We start from the raw sequence: 20,187 nt of genomic DNA, 5'->3' as shown, positions 1-20,187 counted from the left end.
GCAAAATAAGATAGAAAAATAAAATATCTAATTTAAATAAAAGAAATATTTAACCAGTAAAAATAGTGTAAAATTTAAGTTCGATAAAAAATTACATGTCTACAGTTTGCCCCTCTTTGACTGGAAACACGAAGAGTGTTCAGACAAAGAAGTAGACAACGAGAGACGTTTTGATCAGACTCTTATTTGCAAGGAAAAAAATGCGACCGAGTCCTTTTGTTTGATTGCCTACATATCGCAGGTTATAAGGGAATCAGGTCAGGTGTAGTTCAAGAAGATGAAATGATGAGTTAGAGGTCGTGTGAGGTTCCATCAAGGTTCCAGGTCACGGCTTGTATCCTCACATAAAAAATGAAAGCTAATAGTCAAATAGAAAACAAAAGTACAAGCTTTTATCCATGCAATTTTTCTTGAGTCTTCACTTGAGTATTGACATTGAGATATCACCTTGATTTTTGGTGAGTATCTTGATCTTAAAGGGAATTCGATGCTTAACTTGCCACTTAGAGTGTGTTTTTGACACTCTTCAAAATGACAATTTGAAAATATTTTTTGGAATGCATGCTTGTTTTGTTGATTAGTAGCTGAATAGAAGCAGGTGTCACGAGGTCAGGTTACTACATGCATTGAAGAAGCTGATGCTGGCTATCATGGGGATTGATCATTCTGAAAAGAGTTGAAACTTTGTTCTTGAATTTCAAATCCATGTTTCGCATGAAGTAACCTGAAAACAATCACAAACAAAAGAAATAAACAATTTTTTTTCAAAGTTTTCCCTGAAAACTTTATGTGAGGTATTAGCAAAATGTGAATTTTCAGACTAGGAAGTATTTATACTAGGAGAAAATAAAAATGTTTCAGACTAGGAAGTGTGTATCCTAGGAGAAAAGAAAAATAATGTCTCTGACTAGAAAGTGTTAATCCTAGGAGAAGATAAAAAATAACATCTCAGACTAGGAAGTGTTTATCCTAGGAGAATAAAAAATAACTTCTCAGACTGGGAAAGGTTTATCCGAGGAAAAAAATAAAAAAATAACGGTCTCAGACTAAAAAGTGTTTATCCTAGGAGAAAATCAAAATAATGGTCTTAGATGTAAAACCCCAGAAATTTGAAGTCTAGCAAAGGAGCCAAATGGAAGGTCACCAGCCCACAACTGAACCATGGTACCCTTCATGCCATGTAGCCACAGATGGGTCTTGAAGGGCACCATGGCTCGTATTGGTGCTCGTGGCTGCCTTACAACATTTGGCCAGAAAGTGCTTCCCTCCCACGAGCACCTAGAGGGCTCGTGATGGCCACCATGACTAGTGGTGGTGCCCGTTAACGGGAGGCAGTAGCCACCCCAAGCCTAGCCCTTCCCACGAGCCCCTAGACGGCTTGTGAAGGGCTAGATGGATCGTGAAGGTGGGCATGTGGAGGGGGCTGGAATTTCCAAGAAACTGGTCTAGGACCACGACTGCCTAGACGGCTGGTGGACCCTGAGACGACTCGTGTGGGCCTCCACCTGGAGGTTCACATCAGCTGTAAGTTAAGGGTAGTTGGGTTTTTCCCTAATTATTTTATCTTGATACTACGTTGTTTTGCCCTTACCTATAACCCCTATATAAGTGATTTTAACCCAAAACTTACCCATTCAAGTCATTCTCTTAAATTTACCGAAGAAAATCAAGTTCTTCCTCTCCAAAATATTTCACTCATTAGAAACTTGTAGAAGAAGGGTTCAACCTAGGATTTCAATGAAAGTCTCCAATTCAACCATTGAAGGCAAGCTTTTGGCATTGAGGTATAATAGTTTTCATCCATGAATTCCTTCCATTCATGGAGTTCCCAAATTCTCCTATTTTCAAAGTTAGAAGTTCTCAATTGAGTTAGAGTTTTTATTCTATGTTATGGGGTCTTTTAAATATTGATCTAATCAATTGATTTATGATCTATGATGTATGAATTGAGTTAATTTCATTAATTTATAATGATTCCCCATGAACCCATGTTATTCCCATGTTTCCAAATTATGAGCATATAATGTGGGTCTTGGATTATGAAAGAAGAGTTTTATGAAATCAAGCATAATTCATCGAATTACATGAACTCATGATGAATTTCCATAAGCTCATATCTAACTCATGTTTTGTAGATGTTGATGATTGAAAGTGGATTTTGAACCTTGAAAGGTGAATTATGGAATTATGCATGTTCTTATGAAATTTATGTAAATATTTAAGGATGCTTTGAGAGTGAAGGATCAATGATGTTGTTGTTGTTGTATTGTTGAAAGGATTTCTCATATACACATGAAAGTATGATTGTGAAAGGTTTTCTCACATAGTAAGGATTCTACGGTTGAAAGGTCTTCTCGCCTAAATGAATCATAGATAAGGAGTTATCCTAATGAAACCTAGCTTGGATTGGTTATTGTATGATACCTTCCCATAGATGACTTATGACCTAACTTGTATGTGAAATATCACGTTCCCTTCCATGGATAATAAGAACAAGTAAGAAGATGACTATTTCGTGGGATTTATGCTTAGCACCGAGAGGATATTGAGATTGAAGCTATCCCGTGAGTAGATGTCGGGTTTGTAGAAACAATATCATTTTCCAATACATATGTGCCCCCATAGGATGATTGTCTAGATAGACATTAGATAGTGGTTCCACATAAGCTAGAAGTTCATGGTCTTTACGTTGGCAAGAAGGACTATCCTTTTCTGTGTGGGAGACACCGGGGGATCATGTTATAGCTCACAAGATCTCTATGTCGGTTAAGGCTACTTCCCAAAATAATAATGAATTAAGGTTACTTCAAGAAGTATCTCACATATGTGCAAAGGTTTTAATGATGTTAGGTTGCATTGACTATGTTTTATGACTCATGTTTTCTAACCCTTTTTATATAATGTTTTAGCTTGGTCATTGCATGTCATGAAAAGTCCCCTATGAAGCACGTTATCAAATGCTTATATTCATGACTATCATACTTGGTACATATTTTCTACTAACAAATACTCTTTCCTACATTTCTCCAAATGTAGGGTCTGATAACCAGGGTTCTCAGTTTCGTGGCTAGAAGTTGATTTGAGAGATTCTGAGCTTTGGTGAGTCCTCATGCTTCGAGGACGGATTTTCATTGTTTTCATGTTTTCTTCCACACTTTAAGTTTTATACATAATCTATGGGCTAGGCCCAAGTTTCATTCTTATGTACTAGATAACTAATGAGACATGTGTTTAGACTTCCGCTTTACTTTTATAAAACTTCTTCCTTGAAATGTACTTTTTATCTCTTTTGTTCTATTTTTTATGTTATGAAGGCTAAAAACCTTGAATGGGGCCTCTTGGGGTCTTATACGCCATGTTACCCCTAACGGGTACCTTGGGTCGTGACACTTCAGGTGTTTGAACCTCAGTCGGCGATGTCATTTGAGTCGGCCATTCACAATCGGTGAATCGCTGAGTACCACATTGTTTGACCTTTCAAGCATTCAATCTTTCTATTTACATCGTCATTTCAACAATCATCAACAAGGTCGCCTTTCTCATTTGGCACATCGCCTTCTCCAATGGAGTTAGTCAACTTGATTTGATAGACACAAGTCCTATGAATGATCATTTTTTGCGAGGTCATGCTCACTAGGAGATCTGCTATTATTGTTCTGCGATAAACAATTTATAGGTTGCGCTTATTTTTTCATTTTTTGTCATTCTTTCAAACATCAAGCCTTTCCTTGTCCATTTTCATTCATAGATGCAAATCATCAACATTTTATCAGAATGGGATAAAAGTAGGAATTGAGCACACTAATTATTAGGTTGAATAGACCTCAAATGAGTGCAAATCTACCACTCATCACTTTTCCCGAATAAGTTGAACTTTCTCCATAGCCTTATGTACAACCTCGCTACCTATCAATACCACCTCACCAACTTCAAACCAACTTATAGGATATCTACACCTCTTAGAATAAAGAGCCTCAAATTTAGCCATACCAATACTTGAATGATAGCTAGTATTATATGCAAAGTCAAATAGAGGCAAGTGATCCTCCCAATTAACTTCAAAATCAATGACACAGGCCTTCAACATATCTTCCAAAGTATGGATACTACACTCTGCCTGCCCATCGATTTGAGGATGGATGGCAGTAGTAAGTTTAACACGAGTAGCACTTTTTTCGAAAGACTCCCAAAATTGAGAAGTGAATTGGGTACCACGACCATATATAATAGATAGGGAACCCCATGGAACCTAACCATCTTCCTTAGATACAACTTAGAATAATATTTCATCGAATAAGACACTTTGACGGGAATGAAATTATCTAACTTCGTCGTATATTCCACTATAACCCAAACTGAGTCAAGTTGCCACCGGGAGTGGGGAAAACCCCAATGAAGTCCATATGCAAATCTTCCCACATCCAAGTAGGAATGCGAATAACTTGGGACAAACTTCCAGGCCTTTGATGCTTGACTTTTACTTGTTGACAATTAGGAAACTTTGCCACAAATTCCGCAATATCCTTCTTCATCCCATTCCACCAATAGACCTCTTGCAAGTTACAATGCAACTTGGTGGCTCCTGGGTGAAAGGAATACCGAGAACTATGGGCTTCTGATAAAATTTTCCCTCTCAAGTCATCAAAATTAGGACAAACAAATGACCTTGATATCGAAGTACACAATCTTTCCTTTGGGAGAACGACTCAATAGGCTTTTTAAGAATCTCTTATTTCAACTCAACCTAGATCGAGTCAAGACATTATTTGGATTTGATATACGACACAAAAGACGATATGAAATCATTATGAACAACAACACCAGTTTCATTAGAATCAACTAACCAACTCTTTCTTTCCTTCCTCAACATGTGCAACAATACATTCATAATCGACTACGGGTGTCCGCCAGTATATTTGCCTTACCTAGGTGACAGAGGTCACTCAAGTCGTAATTCTTCAACAACTCAAGCCACCTCCTTTAGCGAAGATTTATAACTTTTTACTTGAACACATATTGCAATCTTTTGTGGTCGGTAAATACATCAACATGGACACCATACAAATAATGTCTTCAAATATTAAAGGCAAAAACAACCGCCGCCAATTCCAAATCATGGGTAGAAAAGTTCTTTTCATGAATCTTATGTTACCTTAAATCATAAGCAATACCATTCCCATTAAGAGCACACCCTATTCAAATTCTGGAGGAATATTAATAAACAACAAACCCACCGGATTCTTCTGGTAAAGTCTACACTAGAGCGGAGGTAAGCCTATATTTTAGCTCTTGGAAGCTCTTCTCTTATGCTTCCGACCATAAGAACTTAACCTTTTTCTAGGTCAATTTGGTCAATGGAGAGGCAATAGAAGAAAACGCATACACAAACCATTCATAATAACCAGCCAAGCACAAGAAGCTTTGAATATCCAAAGGTGATAGAGGTCTAGGCCGATTATTAATCACTTCCGTCTTTTAAAGATTAACCTCAATCAACTTATCAGAAATAATGTGACTTAGGGAAGTCACATATCTCAACCAAAACACACATTTGTTAAACTTAGCATATAAGTCACGATCCTTAAGAATTTGCAACACAATCCTCAAATGAGCGGCATTCTAATCCTTACTCGGATAATAAATCTAGATATCATGGATAAACACAATCACCAAAAAGTTAAGGTATCATCTAAATACTTTATTCATCAAGTCCATATATGTGGTCGGAGCATTAGTTAAAAAAATTACTTTAGCAAAAACTCATAATGACCATCTTGAGTTTGAAAAGCCATCTTTGAAATGTCAACATCCATCACCCTCAATTGGTGATCACCCAAACCGAGATCAATCTTAGAAAAATAACTTGCTCCTTGGAGTTGATCAAACAAATCATCTATCTTGAAAGATGATACTTAATTTTAAAGGTGGCATTGTTAAATTGTTGGTAGTTAATACACATGCAAAGGGAACCATCCCTTTTAATGAAAAAATAAAAGTGGAGCACCCCATGGAAAGATACTCGATCAGATGAAATCATGTCACGACCCAAAGTACACCCTGGACGTGACATGGCGTGTAAGGCCCCGAAAGGCCCCATATATACAAGCGACATAGGATGCATCATACAAGATCACAGAGTTTATAAGATTTAAAAGGCAGTTTCAACATATACAAAATTTTATTAGAGAAAAGCGGAAGTCAAAACATTGTCTCAAAACCATATAGTACAGAAGAGTTTATTGGGGTGTAGCCCATATATCAAGTTTAAAAACTAAAATGAAAAGACATAATGAAATAAAGGCTTGTTCCTCAAATTATGAAGCTTCGCCAATCTTCAATCTTCAACTACTAAGCGATCCTAGCCACGGAGGTGCGATTCAGAATCGTCAGACCCTACATTTTAGGATAAGAAATGTAGGAAAGAGTATGTGTTAGTACAAAAATGCACTAAGTATGATAGACATTTATAAAAGTATGTAATCATGCTAAAAAAGACATTCCAATGATATGGAAAGACCAAGTTAAAACATAAGATAAAAGGGTTAGAAAACATAAAATGTAATCATGACCAATGCAAGTAAAATCATCTTTGAACACATGTGAGAAACTTCTTGAAGTAACCATAGTTTATTATTGTGGAATTTAGCCTTAACCTGCATAACGACCATATGAGCTATGACATTATCCCTCGGTGTCTCCCACACCGAAAAGGGTTGTCCTACTTTCCAAGGTAGAACCATGAGTATGAGCTAAAGGGGATCCAGTAGTTAATGTCTATAAAGACCATCATCCTATGGGGGCACATAGGTAAGGGATAAAGATATTGCTATTAGAAACCCAACCTCAACACGGAAGAGCTTTCATCTCAATATCCTCTCGGTTCTAAGCATAAATCTCATGGAGTTGTTATTAAGTCTTAACTTATCTTATTGTTAGGAGACATGGGTAGTCGCCGCATACCTTATCATACGATACCTCCTTAGACCATGTGTCAGAAACCTATCACCGTCCATGATCTTTTCATACTAGCTTCTAAGGCCCATATTCATTCACTTCATTCTCGAGATGCCCCAAATACTAATGGAAATAGTTTTGAAATCGTGGCCTATAATCATTAATTGCATATCCGCATACCATACTAATTAAGACCTAATTTAGGAAAAAAGCCTGCAAAGCATTGAGGGCAAATCTATATGTCATTAATGTCATGTGGCCAAGATTCATAGAACATATACACAGTCTCATCTGTAAGCTTTCTTGACTAATAAACATACTTTCATGAACATGCTTTCTTTTTAATAATTTGTAAGCTTCGTCATGTATTCAAAGTCAAAGTATCTTCAAATTCATTTACATCAATTTCATAAAGAGAAGACATGCATATTTTCATAAATTCATTTTTCATTGTACAAGACCCACATTATAGCAACATATCTTAGAAAACATGGGTTATGCATGGGTACATGGAAAAGTAACTTAAAACATGCATTTACTTCAATTCATGCGTAAAAGTTGACAAATCAATCGAATAAATCAACATTGAAAGGAACCCATGACAATTGATAAAAAACCTAACTTGATTGGAGAATCTATCTTTACAAAATTGGAAAATTTGGGAACTCCATGGAGGAAAGGGCTCCATGGATGAAAACTATCATTCCTTGATGCCAAAAGCTTGGAAGCAATGGAGGATTTGGAGGCTTGATCTTGAAACCCTATCTTTCTGATTTAAGAGCGAGAAATATTTGTCAAGAAGAGCTTGATCTTCTTTTGAGAATTTAAGAGAATGAGTTGGGTTAAGGTTATTTAAGGGTTTAAAATCATTAAATAGGGCTTTGGGTAGAAGGAAAAATGATGTAGTATTGAGTAAAAATAATTGGAAAAAAATCCAACAACCCCTGACTTAAAAACTTCCAAATTGGCTCACTAGAAAGCTAAAATGGGCCTCCATGTCCACCATGACCCATCAAATGGGTTGTGAAGAAATCCTGCCTGATAAGGCGTCACTATTTTGGGCACAACCTTTTATTCCAAACATGGAATTGGGCAAACATGGTGGGGTTGGAAAGATGACTCAGATATATTAAATTTGATAGGTAATGGGCCACCTAATTCATTTTGTGCTTAATGATATGATTATTTAAAGTTGGCCCTAAACTCTAAGTCTAATAAAAACCCTTCACGGAGAACTTCACGGTTCATGTGGGGTTTTACGGGCCATTTTGATGCACGTGGCTATTGGAGAACCACTACTTACTTGACCCACATGGAGACAACTTTGACGGTCCCTCTCCCTTTTCACAACCCGTATAGGGGTCCGTGGGAGGGAGCCTGCTTGTGGTAAGTTCTGGAAATCTACCACTCAAGGAACCGTGGTCCCCTTCACGATCCGTCTTGGGCTCTATGGAGGGTTCCATGTTCCATCTTTTTGGGGCTTGTAGGTTTCCCACTTAACCCATTTCTAGCCTTTCTCGTATTCGAGGTGTTACAATATCTCCCCTTGGTATCTTTCGTCCACGAATGGAGCTCAAACTAGCACGAAAAGAGTAAGAGAGAAACTAATAGCCCAATCATCAATGCAACTTCATCAAAATTGACATAACCAAGGAGAAATATCGACTCCAAGCTAAATCATGTTAAAAACATCATATGTAAGATAGGAACTAGACCTAGCAGCCAATCATGAATGCAATCACATAAATGCATATATCCGAGGAGGAAATTTCAACTCCAAGCTAAAGCATATTCAAAACATCTTTTCCTAAGGTTTTTATGCAACTCATACTCAATTGCACATAAACATGAATCAATCAATTATTTAACTAAATCATATTTTTGAAAATTAAATTTTCCATGAGCATGGATACATGAGGAATCATAGGAATCACTAAGACACACGAATCCTAAAGAGTGAACCCATAGGGCTAAGACCTCAACCTAGAATCGAAGATAAAGGAAAGATATAGGGATACAAAGACATCACATCGCCTTCGAATTTTCACACACCAAATCATAACAAGGAACTCTTCCAAAACCAGCATAGTTCTACTCTCTTACCTACCATGAAGCACACTATCTCCCCCTTGGGAGCAAATCCTACTAGTCTTTTCAAATCCATCTTCCTCAACCCAAACATAACACCAAAGTCTTAACAACCACTAAACCATTGACAAGTAAACTCTTAAAAAAATTCCACAAGGATTTCAAGGAGTACTTCAAACACAATCTCCATACATGGGGTCTAACCATATCCAATGAAATACTCAACATCAAAAAATACATAACCACAAACTAAAAACCATAGCTTACCAACTACAGCATCCAAGGAACCCTCATGATCTAGTTAAGTATGAAGAGCATAGAACCTATCTTGTTTTGACCCATTAATAGGCTCGGAGGAAGGGTATGGTTGAGCCCGTCGATGATTATCTCTCTCATTCTTAGCAACCGTAGGACAATTCCTTATTTTATGATCCATCTTACCACAATAAAGGCAAGCATTAGAACAAGCTAGACATTTACCCTCGTGTCTTCTCCCACACTCTCTACACTAGGCTACATTTGCTCACTACCACCCTTACCTTGAGAACGATTTCCTCCATCGGACCTTGAATGTGAAGACTCACCATCATCCCTTTTTGCCCTCTTTGAATCATTAGGTTTCTCCTTAAGATTTTCTTATTCTATTTATTGTGCATGAACCATCAAACGAGAAACATAAATTACCTTAACAAGCATGGTGGTTAGGCATTCTTTCACCACTAAGTAAGAAGCTCCCATCAATAACTTACTCATCCTTACCCTTGGATAGGCAACCATAGTTGGAGTATATCTAGACAATTGTGTAAATTTCAAAGAATATTCCTTCACACTCATATCTCCTTGGTGAAGGCAAATAAACTCAAGTACCTTTGCCTCCCTCATCTCAAGGGGAAAGAACCTATCATGAAAAGCAACCTTAAATTTCTCCCAATCAAGAGGACCCTCATATACTTCCCTCTTTTCTTTCCATTAGTTAGAACCAAACTTGAGCAACACCCTTAAGTAAATAAGCTGCCAATTCCACATTTTCCACTTGTGTCACTCCCATTATCATCAACACTGTATACACATCATAAATGAACTCTTGAGGATCTCCCTCAACATTAAAATCATGAAATTCCAGAGGATTCATTCTAATAAATTCTTTCACCCTTGTTACTGTCGTACCCATACTTGGGTTCAATGGAGCCACAATCTCTCTATTTGCTTAAGTCATCATAGCATGGGCCAATGCATGAAATCTGGCTTGAAACTCATCATTAGTCACTTGCTCAGCCAAAGGGTTGACCAGCACATGGGCAACCTCTTGTCTCACATTTTCACAAACATTCTTATTCCTTCTCACGGGGTACCTTCATGGAGGAAAATTCTGAAAAGCATAAATAGGGGTTAGTAGAAAAAAATAGTTAGATTTACACTTTATCGCACAACTTTAGAGTAATGAAAGAAGTGGAGTTTCCTAAATATCTTATAGTCTCTTATTCATAAACGTGGCGCACTTCACACTTATGAATAAGACTCAACTCGACGTGACTTATGAGATATCCTAGGACCTTTCTAAACCTTGTGCTCTAAATATCAAGTTTGTCACGACGCAAAGTACACCCTAGACGTGACATGGCGTAAAAGACCCCGAAAAGCCCCATACAATCCACTTAGCATGGATCATACAAGATCATAGAATTTAAAAGATATAAAATACAGTTTCAACATATAAAAATTTTATTAGAGAAAAATGGAACTCTAAGCATCGTCTCAAAGATAGCTAGTACATAAAAGTTTATCAAGGCGTAGCAGGTACATCATGTTCAAAAGTAAAATGAAAATACATAATGAAATAAAGGCTTGGTCCATGACATATGAGGCCTCACAAATCTTCAATCTTCAACTACTAAGAGATCCTAATCCATAGTTTCATTAATTCATATTTCATAGTTCAAGACCCATATTATAACAATATAGCTTAGAAAACATGGGTTATGCATGGGTTCATGGGAAATTAGCTTAAAACATGCAATTACTTATATTCATGCATAAAAAATCATAAATCAATCAAATATACCAACATTAAAAGGAACTCACGACAATTAAAGAAAATTCCAAATTGATTGGGGAATCTATCTTTATAAAAATGGTGAGTTTGGAAACTCCATGGAGGAAAGGGCTCCTTGGATAAAACTATCATACATTGATGGTTAAAGCTTTGAAGCAATGGAGGATTTGGAGGCTTGATCTTGAAACCCTACCTTTCTTCTTCAACTTCTTGAGAGAGAATTATTTGAGAAGAACAACTTGATCTTCTTTTGAGAATTTAAGAGAATGAATTGGGTTTGGTTGATTTGGGTGTTTAAAATCATTATATAGGGCTCTGGGTAGAAGGCCTAATAACGTAGTATTGATTTAAACCAATCGGGAAAAGACCCAAATACCCTTGACTTAAAACTGCCGAATTGGCTCACTGGAAAGCAAAAACGGGTTGTCATGACCACCACGGTCCGTCAAACGGGTCATAAAGAAATCCTGCCTAACATGGTGTTTCTATTTTCGGCATACCTTTTTCTCCAAGCTTGGAATTAGGAAAACTTGGTGGCGTTGGAAAAAGGACTCAGAGATCTTCAGTTTGATAGGTGATGGGCTACCTAATTCAGTTTTTTCTAAAAGATATGATCATTTGAAATTCACCCTAAACTCTAAGTATGATAAAAACCCTTCACGTATGACTTCACAGTCCATGTGGGGCTTGACAGGCTGTTTTGATACTAGTGGCCCTTGACCAGTGGCTAGGGCAGAACCCCTACCTACTTGACCCACTTGAAGACCACTTTGACGGCCTCTCACCCTCTTCATGGCCCGTCTAGGGGTCCGTGGGAGGGAGCCTGCTTTGGGCAAGTTCTGGAAACCTACCACGAGCCCCTCAATGGACCCAGGTCCCCTTCACGGCTCGTCTAGGGTTCTGTTGAGGGTTCCATGGTCCATTTTTTTGGGCTTTTTAGTTTCCCACTTGACTCATTTCTAGCCTTTCTCAAATATGAGGTGTTACAAACCCTTATTAAACAAATCTTTCAATTGATCCTTCGATTCCTTATGTTTTATTGAAGAGAAGCAGTAAGGATGAATAGAGAATGGTTGTGTATCTAGGAGAAGGTTAGTACGGAAGTATATTTCCGTTTCAGGAGGAATACATGGTATATCATTGGGAAACACATCCAGAAACTCATTTACAATGGGGACCAACTCATGAATAGGGTTTCACAATCCATATCCCTAACCCGAACAAGATGATATATGAAACCCTTATAAATAATTTTCCTAACTTTAAGTGAAAAAACAAACTGATCCTTAGGCATAGAATTTCCCCCTTTCAACTTTAGGACGAATTTATTCAGAAACAGAAACTTAACAACTCGGGTTCTACAATCAACAGATTCATAATAAGAATGTATATAGTTGATAGCAAAACTAACATGAAAATCCAACATATAAAGCTCTACAAGTTACTATATAGGGTAAGGAAACGGAACAATTTCAATAGAATTTCATAACCACAATTGATTCATCAATAGGAGTAGAAATTGAGAAAGGATCTCACAACACATTCGGAGAAATATCAAATCTCATAGCCAAAATATGGCGTCAAAAAAGACAAGGTAGCACCGTGATCAAGTAAAGCATAAACATAAAGATGAAAAATATTTAACATATATGCAACCACATCGAGAGAACCCTCTTGATCATGTCAAGTTTGAAGTACATAAAATATTTTTTTATTTTGGAGCATTTGAACCCAAACTATTAAGCGAAGCTCTCCTATAATCTTTATCCTAGTCAATTCTAGTTGCGAAATACATAAAATGGTTTCCACTCTTACGACAAAAAATCAACTATACATACCCATAATGAATTTTCTCGACTGACTCTTGCCACACTTTTTGCATGAGGGAACCAAAGATCAATTTCTTCCACCATTTCCTCCATGAATTTTAGGGTTAGACACCCTTTCTTTGTTGAACATAGGAGACGGAGCATTTGAGGCACCTTGACTAGAAAAGCTTTATCAAAATATTGATCAACCATGTCCATTGGACCTTCGATGTGAAATGTTACCATCACCAGTCTTTTCCATCTTTGGCTCCCTAGACATTTTCTTAAGCTTCTCCTCGTAATTTTTTTGAGCATGAATCATTAAACAAGAAATATTTATTTCATTAATAAGCATGGCGGCATGTCATTCCTTTACCACCATTTCAGACACAACCGAAACAAACTTACACATCATTGCCGTAGAGTCGGCACCATAGTAGTAGCATACCTAGGCAATTGAGTAAATTTCAACGCATACTCCTTCAAACTCATATTCTCTTGACGATGGTTGAAAAAATCAATTACCTTTGTATTCCGCATCTAAAGGGGAAAGAACTTATCAAGGAAAGAAACCTCAAAATTTTCCCAATCAAGCAGAACCAAATAAACCCCCTCTCATCCGTCCATTTATTGAACAAAACTTGACCAACATCCTAATGTTGATAAGGGTCTAATTACACCTTTTCCACCGATGTCACTCCCATGATCATTAAAACCTTATACACCTCATAAATGAACTCTTAAGAATCTTCCTCAACCTTGGAACTATGAAACTACAGGGGATTCAACATAGTGAAGTTCCTCACTCTAGTTATTGTCGTACCAATATTTGGGTTCGTAGGAACCACAACCCCCTTATTTTCATGAGCCATCATAGCTTGGGTAAAAACCTAAAAGCATCTCGAAACTCCACTTGTTCACTTGCTCAACCGAAGGGTTGGGCGAAACTTGAGGAGCTTCTTCTACCACATTCTCATTCGCCTTCCTATTCGTGTATGCTCTTCAATGGGCCATATCCAGAAAAGCATCAGATTAGGATTAAGAGAGATACATATAGATTTCAGCCCTATCAAATGAATTTAGAGTTATAATAGAAGTGGAATTTCCTAAACACCTTTTAGCTTCCTATTAATAAATGTGGCGCTCTTCACGTTCATGAAAAAAAATCTAGTCGACTTGGATTATGAGACATTCTATGACCTTTCTAAGCCTTGTTCTCTGAATACCATGTTTGTCACAACAAAAAGTACACCCTAGACATGACATATCATAGAATACCGTGAGAGGCCCTACACATGCCACTTAGTATACATCCTACATGATAATAGAAATAAATATTTCAAAGAAACAATCTTATATCATAAAAGAGTTTGACAAAAGTGAAAGTCTAACATAATCTCAACAATCCATTTAATAAATAAATAGAAGTGATTGGGACGTAGGCTATACATCACACACAACATCTATAAAGGGAATGTAAGAAAACAATAAGAGTGTCTATGTCCTCGGAACATAAGGAATCACCAATCCTTGAGTTTCAAAAGATCAACTAGTCACAAGTATGAGAGGTAGGAGCATCTGACTTTACATTAGTCAAACAATGTAGGCACAAGTATACAATAGTATATGGAATGTACTAAGTATGAGGCAATATGAATACAATATACATGGTAGATTGAATAGCTTAAAACATGTTATGCATGACCAATATTTTAATATTTAATTGCTTAAAGAAGCAACAACATGCAAATCATAAGATATGGTCAATGCATTTAAAATAAGAGACATAAAAAAGCTTTGAAGAAACATAATCATTTTGTGGATATTAGCTTTAACCGACAATAAGACAATGAGAGCTATATCATATAATCAAGCATATCCCTAATTCGGGGTCAATAATTTATAGACTAGAGGTTGCTACTAAAGACTACTTTATTTGAGTCTCCACCTCCTAGCCTTATTACTGCAAAGTCCAAATCTCAACGGAATAAATGATAAATTAAATATCATTATAGCATAAAGGCAATGATCAATACTAATCCACTTCTTTTAAATAAAAACATTGAATTTCTCCATAAACATAATTAAACACAGATGGGAAAACCTTTCACTAATGTGAATATTTATGTTAGAAATACCTTTCACAATCATGATCATATTCGTATGGGATAAAACCTTTCACAACAAAATTGATAATTTCATCTAAAATCACCCTATAATCCTAAACATCATTCTTACAAGACATGCATAATCTTAAATATTTCATAGTTCATAGGTTCATGGATGCATCATAGGTTCATCATTAAAAAATCATGAATCATGCATGGGTCCTTATATTTTCAACTAGATTTTATTTATTAATATTCACTGATGCATTTAAAGACTTAATCAAAAATAAAAATCATAATTGGATAAACCAAATATAGAATTAGAAAGAAACCTAATTTCATCAATTGAAAATTTAAAACTTTGGGGATCCGTTGAGGAATGGAGTCCCTAGGTGAATACCCACATACCTTACTACTCAATGCTCAAGATGAATAGTGAATTGATTCCCTTGAATGAACCCTGGCTTCTTTTTCTTCCTAAAGTTGGGAAGGAATTTATAAGAATGATTTTGGTAGGGTTTTGGGTAATTCGGAGAAAGGGTTTGAAGTAGAATGTTTTAAGACTTAAAGCATTATATGTGGCTTAGGGTAGAGGAAAACATGACATAGTATAGGCTTAAAACATTTAGGAAAAGACCCAGAAGCCCCTCTAAAAATTAGTTGCCGAACTCTTCTATGGTTTGGACCTACGGTCTGTAGGACCTTGTACGTACCATACATGTATTATGTAGAAAAATTCCGAAGCCCTGAATTTTGGCCAACATTAAAGGAACCCTTCTACAGTCCATAAGACTTCCTACGATCCATAGAATCAAACTATATAACTCAACTTTGACCTTAAAATTTCACTAAGTCTTGGACCAACCTATGACGGGTGATCTTGATGAAATATAAAAAGAGGTACTACGATTTGATTTTAAAATTATTCTCTCCCTTTCAATGAGACAGGTGCATGAGTTGTAGAAAGTCCTAAAGATCGAAGATTGGTCCCCTATACCTGAACCTGATGCTACAATTAAATTTAGGCTTTTCCTTTTTAAAATCTGAGGTGTTACAATATCTCTCCCTTGGGAACATTCGTCCTTGAATGAGACTTAACGCAGCATAAAAGGGCAGGGGAAGAGATTTAATATCCCACCATGAATGCAACCACAAAAATGCACACAATCAAATAGGAAATCAAATCAAAGCTAGCTTATACCTTAAAACATTACTCCATAAAATATACATGCATGCATAATGAAACGTAAGAATAATTAAGATACATCAATCCAGAAGAATGAACAATGAGGAACTAGATACCTCAAGCTAGAGTAGGATCGGAGGGAGAGACATGAGGTATCAGGACATCATATTGTCCTCGGCCTCACAAGTACCACCCTCAACTATTTGATTCCTACACAAAACCTTTATGGATGCAACTTCCGTATTTCACAAGTTTCAAATTTACTGGTCAAAAATATCAACAAAAACCTCTTCATAAGAAAGCCTTTTCTTTTAACCCAAGGTTCGTTAATAGTACTACAGATATCAGATTCCCAATACACTTCATCAATAAGGAAAAATGGAAAAATGAATGTACCGATGCTATATCATTAGGAAAATCATATTCGTAAGCATCTTTGTTTATACGCCTTAATACTTGATAAGGACAAGCATAACAGGGACTAAGCCTCACTTTCCTGCCAAATTTCAAGATACCGTTCATTGGTGAAATTTTAAAGTAAATCCAATAATCAATATCAAACACATGATCTCATCTTCTAACATTGGCATAGGAATGTTATCAACTTTGAGCCATTTTTAACCTTACCCCAATAAGACAAACTTTCTCCATATCCTCCTGTACCAATTCGGGACCTATAAATGCAATCTCACCAATTTCAAATCAACCTATAGGAGATCTAAACCTCCTACAATAAAGATCCACAAATAGAGTTTTACCAATACTCAAATGATAGCTTTTATTATATCAAAACCTCAATTAAATCCAAATGATCATTCCAATTACCTTAGAAATCAATCACACAATATCTAAAAATAACTTCCAATGTTTGGATAATATGATCCACTTGTCCATCGATTTGAGGATGGAAAGCCTTACTAAGCTTGACACGGGTACCAAAATATTTTGGAAAGACTTTCAGAAATAAGAAGCGAATTGGGTACCAGAATCAGAGATGATGGATAGGGGCACTCCATGTAACCTAATCATCTCATTTATATAAAACTTAGCTTAATCTTTGGTTGAATACGAAACCTTGATAGGAATGAAATGAGTCGACTTTATAAAAAAATCCACTCTAACTCAAATCGAGTCATGTTGCCATCAGGTACAGGGTAAACAAACAATGAAGTCAATAATCAAATCTTCCTACCTCAAAGTAGGAGTACTAATATGATTTTTAGATTTAAACTCATTTAAGGTCAATTTAGCTCGATAATTAGTGTCCCCAATGCCTTTCTTTGTCCCTTTCGGATAAAATATTGATTATTTGCATTTATGAAGGTAATTGGACAAGGCAAGGAGTGATGTTTGAAAGAATAGCAAAAATACTAAAAGAAGTAAAAAGATAACATAGTTGATTACCTAACATGCAAGGTGGATCACAAACTAAGCACGACCTTACCCAATCAACAGTGCATAACACTTATGTCTACAAAAGAAAGTTGTTGGAATCCAGTAGAGAAGGTGATGAACTGAGTGATAAAGGTGGTCAGGATGCACATCTCCCAAAGAGAAAATGTGTAGTAAAAAAAATAATGCTCAAAAGGTAAACCAAGGTGGTATTCATTGATTCACCGAACGTGAAAGGCCGAATCAATCGAATTCGCCAACTGAGGTTCAAACACTAGAAGACTAGAGCATCATAAGGCGAGCTTAAGAGTAAAAGGTAATTTGTTGAATCAGTTTAGTGGACCCAACTAATGTCATTGAGTCCGTCACATGGTGGGTTTTTGGGCCTAATTTTGGGAAAGTATATATAGCCCAAGGGATACAATTTTTAAGAAAGGTTTTGTTGAATAGCGAGAGTTTGGAAATTTATTGTTGGAGAGTTAGAGAGATTCTAAGAACACTTTAACTTTGAAGAATATTGTTCTAGGTTTTGGGGTTTCCAAATTTAGAGTATGAATTTTATAAATTGAAGTTGAATCTAATGTAGGTTTATTCTTAATTGCTTGATTTCATGCTACCCATGGCTGCTTTCATGGAAGGAATAATTACTTTACTTTTTGTGATAGGTGGTTAAGCTCTAAGATCTGGGAGTGCTCAAATGGGATTGATTATTGATTTAACGTAGTGGCTATTATGCTATGCTCTGTTTTGTTGATGTTCATGCATGAATTTGGTCTAATTACCAAGGAGTTAACTTAAGGGTTAATATTTCAAATATAATTCCTACTTCTTATCTTTAGTAGATGCTTGAATGATATTTATAGAAGTTGTTAATTAGTTCAATACTAGCAATTTAGGTTTGATGTTTGTAGCTTTCTAGAAAGAGAGGTTATGGGTCAGATCATTTTTTCCTATCCTTGAAAGAGAGAATAGAGTAAGGTATTAGGTTGTTTTGTATTTGCATTTAGATTAGATCAAAAGGAGATTCCATACATATATGTTTCGAGATCAGAAGCTGATAGGCATCAATGAAGATGACTTATCCAATTCATGAATGTTTGTTACATTATAGAAGCACAATTACCCCTATGTGAGATTGATTTCCAATCCCCGCACTGATGAGTCTAGAATTTCGACTCATTTAGGGATTATTATTCAATAAATTAGTGTCATCAATGCCTATTGTGTGCTCATAACTGATGTTAATGTATTTATATGTAGTAATAAAGGCTTATGAACAAGGAAAGGACATTATGATGTGAAAATAAGTGAAAAAACTAAAGAAAAGAGAAGCTGGAGCTCGCAAAAGCCACTCGACGACTTGCCAAGTGAGGTTCCAGCTCACCAAATGTTCCATCAAAGTAACCCATTGATCAAGAAAACTCAGTGAGTGGAAATACACATCGGCGACGCATGGAATGGATCAACGACAAGGATCCAGCTCACAAAATTTTCCAGAATAATTGTACATAGGAATCAAGCTAAAAGGTGAGAAGACGTGCACTTCGGCAGATCCCCAACTCATTTGGCGATCCCAACTAATTTTGTTGATTTTTGAAAAGAGAAGAAGGAGTTCCCAGAGAGTGTATTCCCAAGTTTTGAGAGCTTTTACATATCTCTACATTACTGAATACTGTTGGAGAGGATTTTGAACTTGGATAGGAGGATTGGGGATTCTAGTTTAACTTTTGACATTGAAAATTGAAGATTGTTACAATTTGGATAGATAATTTTTTTGTAACAGTTTCGTACTTTTTGTTATGTTTGGCTAAAACCCCATATCTTAGGGGTGTGATCATGTAATTGAATACATAAATTAGCTTATGGGTATTGCTAATTACAGAATTTAATGTTGTTTTAAGATGGGTTCAATTGTTTAAATATGTTTTCATTGATGAATTGATGTTGCGAATTTCAACTCTAGCTTAGTTATCTATGCTTGCTTGAGAAATATGCTTAGAGTAGATTGAACAATTGTTAATTGTATTGATTTGCGTCTTCCCAGCTTGAAATTGTGGGTTTAATTAAGGAATTGGGTTGCTTTGTATTGTTAAGCTTGTTGATGTTCGAGAGAACTCACTCAAAACATGATAGTGATTGAGAAATGGCTAGAGTAATTACAACCTATCCTACCCATATAGATTCAACAACTTAAACCAATTAATAATTACCCATTTAGCGAAATTTGTATTCGATTGATCATATTCCTAAGGTCCTCTCTCTAATCGTTCAAATCCCTTGCTAATTGCATTTTGTTAGCAATTGGCTACTAAGTCCCCCAATATTGATAGTTAAAACTCTTTGATATATTTTATGTTTCGTAGCCTTTTAATTCTACAAAAGATTAGAACACTTTCTTACTTCGTAATTGAATTATTTACCGTATCACTCCCTATGCGATTGACCCAAACTCAAAGTTGCGTTTATAGTTGTTAGCAACCGCCTGCGCTTTGAATCGGAAGAAGTGTAGATGAGCGTTATCAAAAATGGCGCAACTGCTTGGGAGTGGTGTTTAGAATTCTTTTATTGAAGTCTTTAGTGGCTAATTTTGTTGTAGTA

Source organism: Solanum stenotomum, chromosome 6 (genome assembly GCF_019186545.1).
Source record: "Solanum stenotomum isolate F172 chromosome 6, ASM1918654v1, whole genome shotgun sequence".
NCBI classification, from domain to species: domain Eukaryota; kingdom Viridiplantae; phylum Streptophyta; class Magnoliopsida; order Solanales; family Solanaceae; genus Solanum; species Solanum stenotomum.
This window is presented reverse-complemented; position numbering follows the sequence as displayed.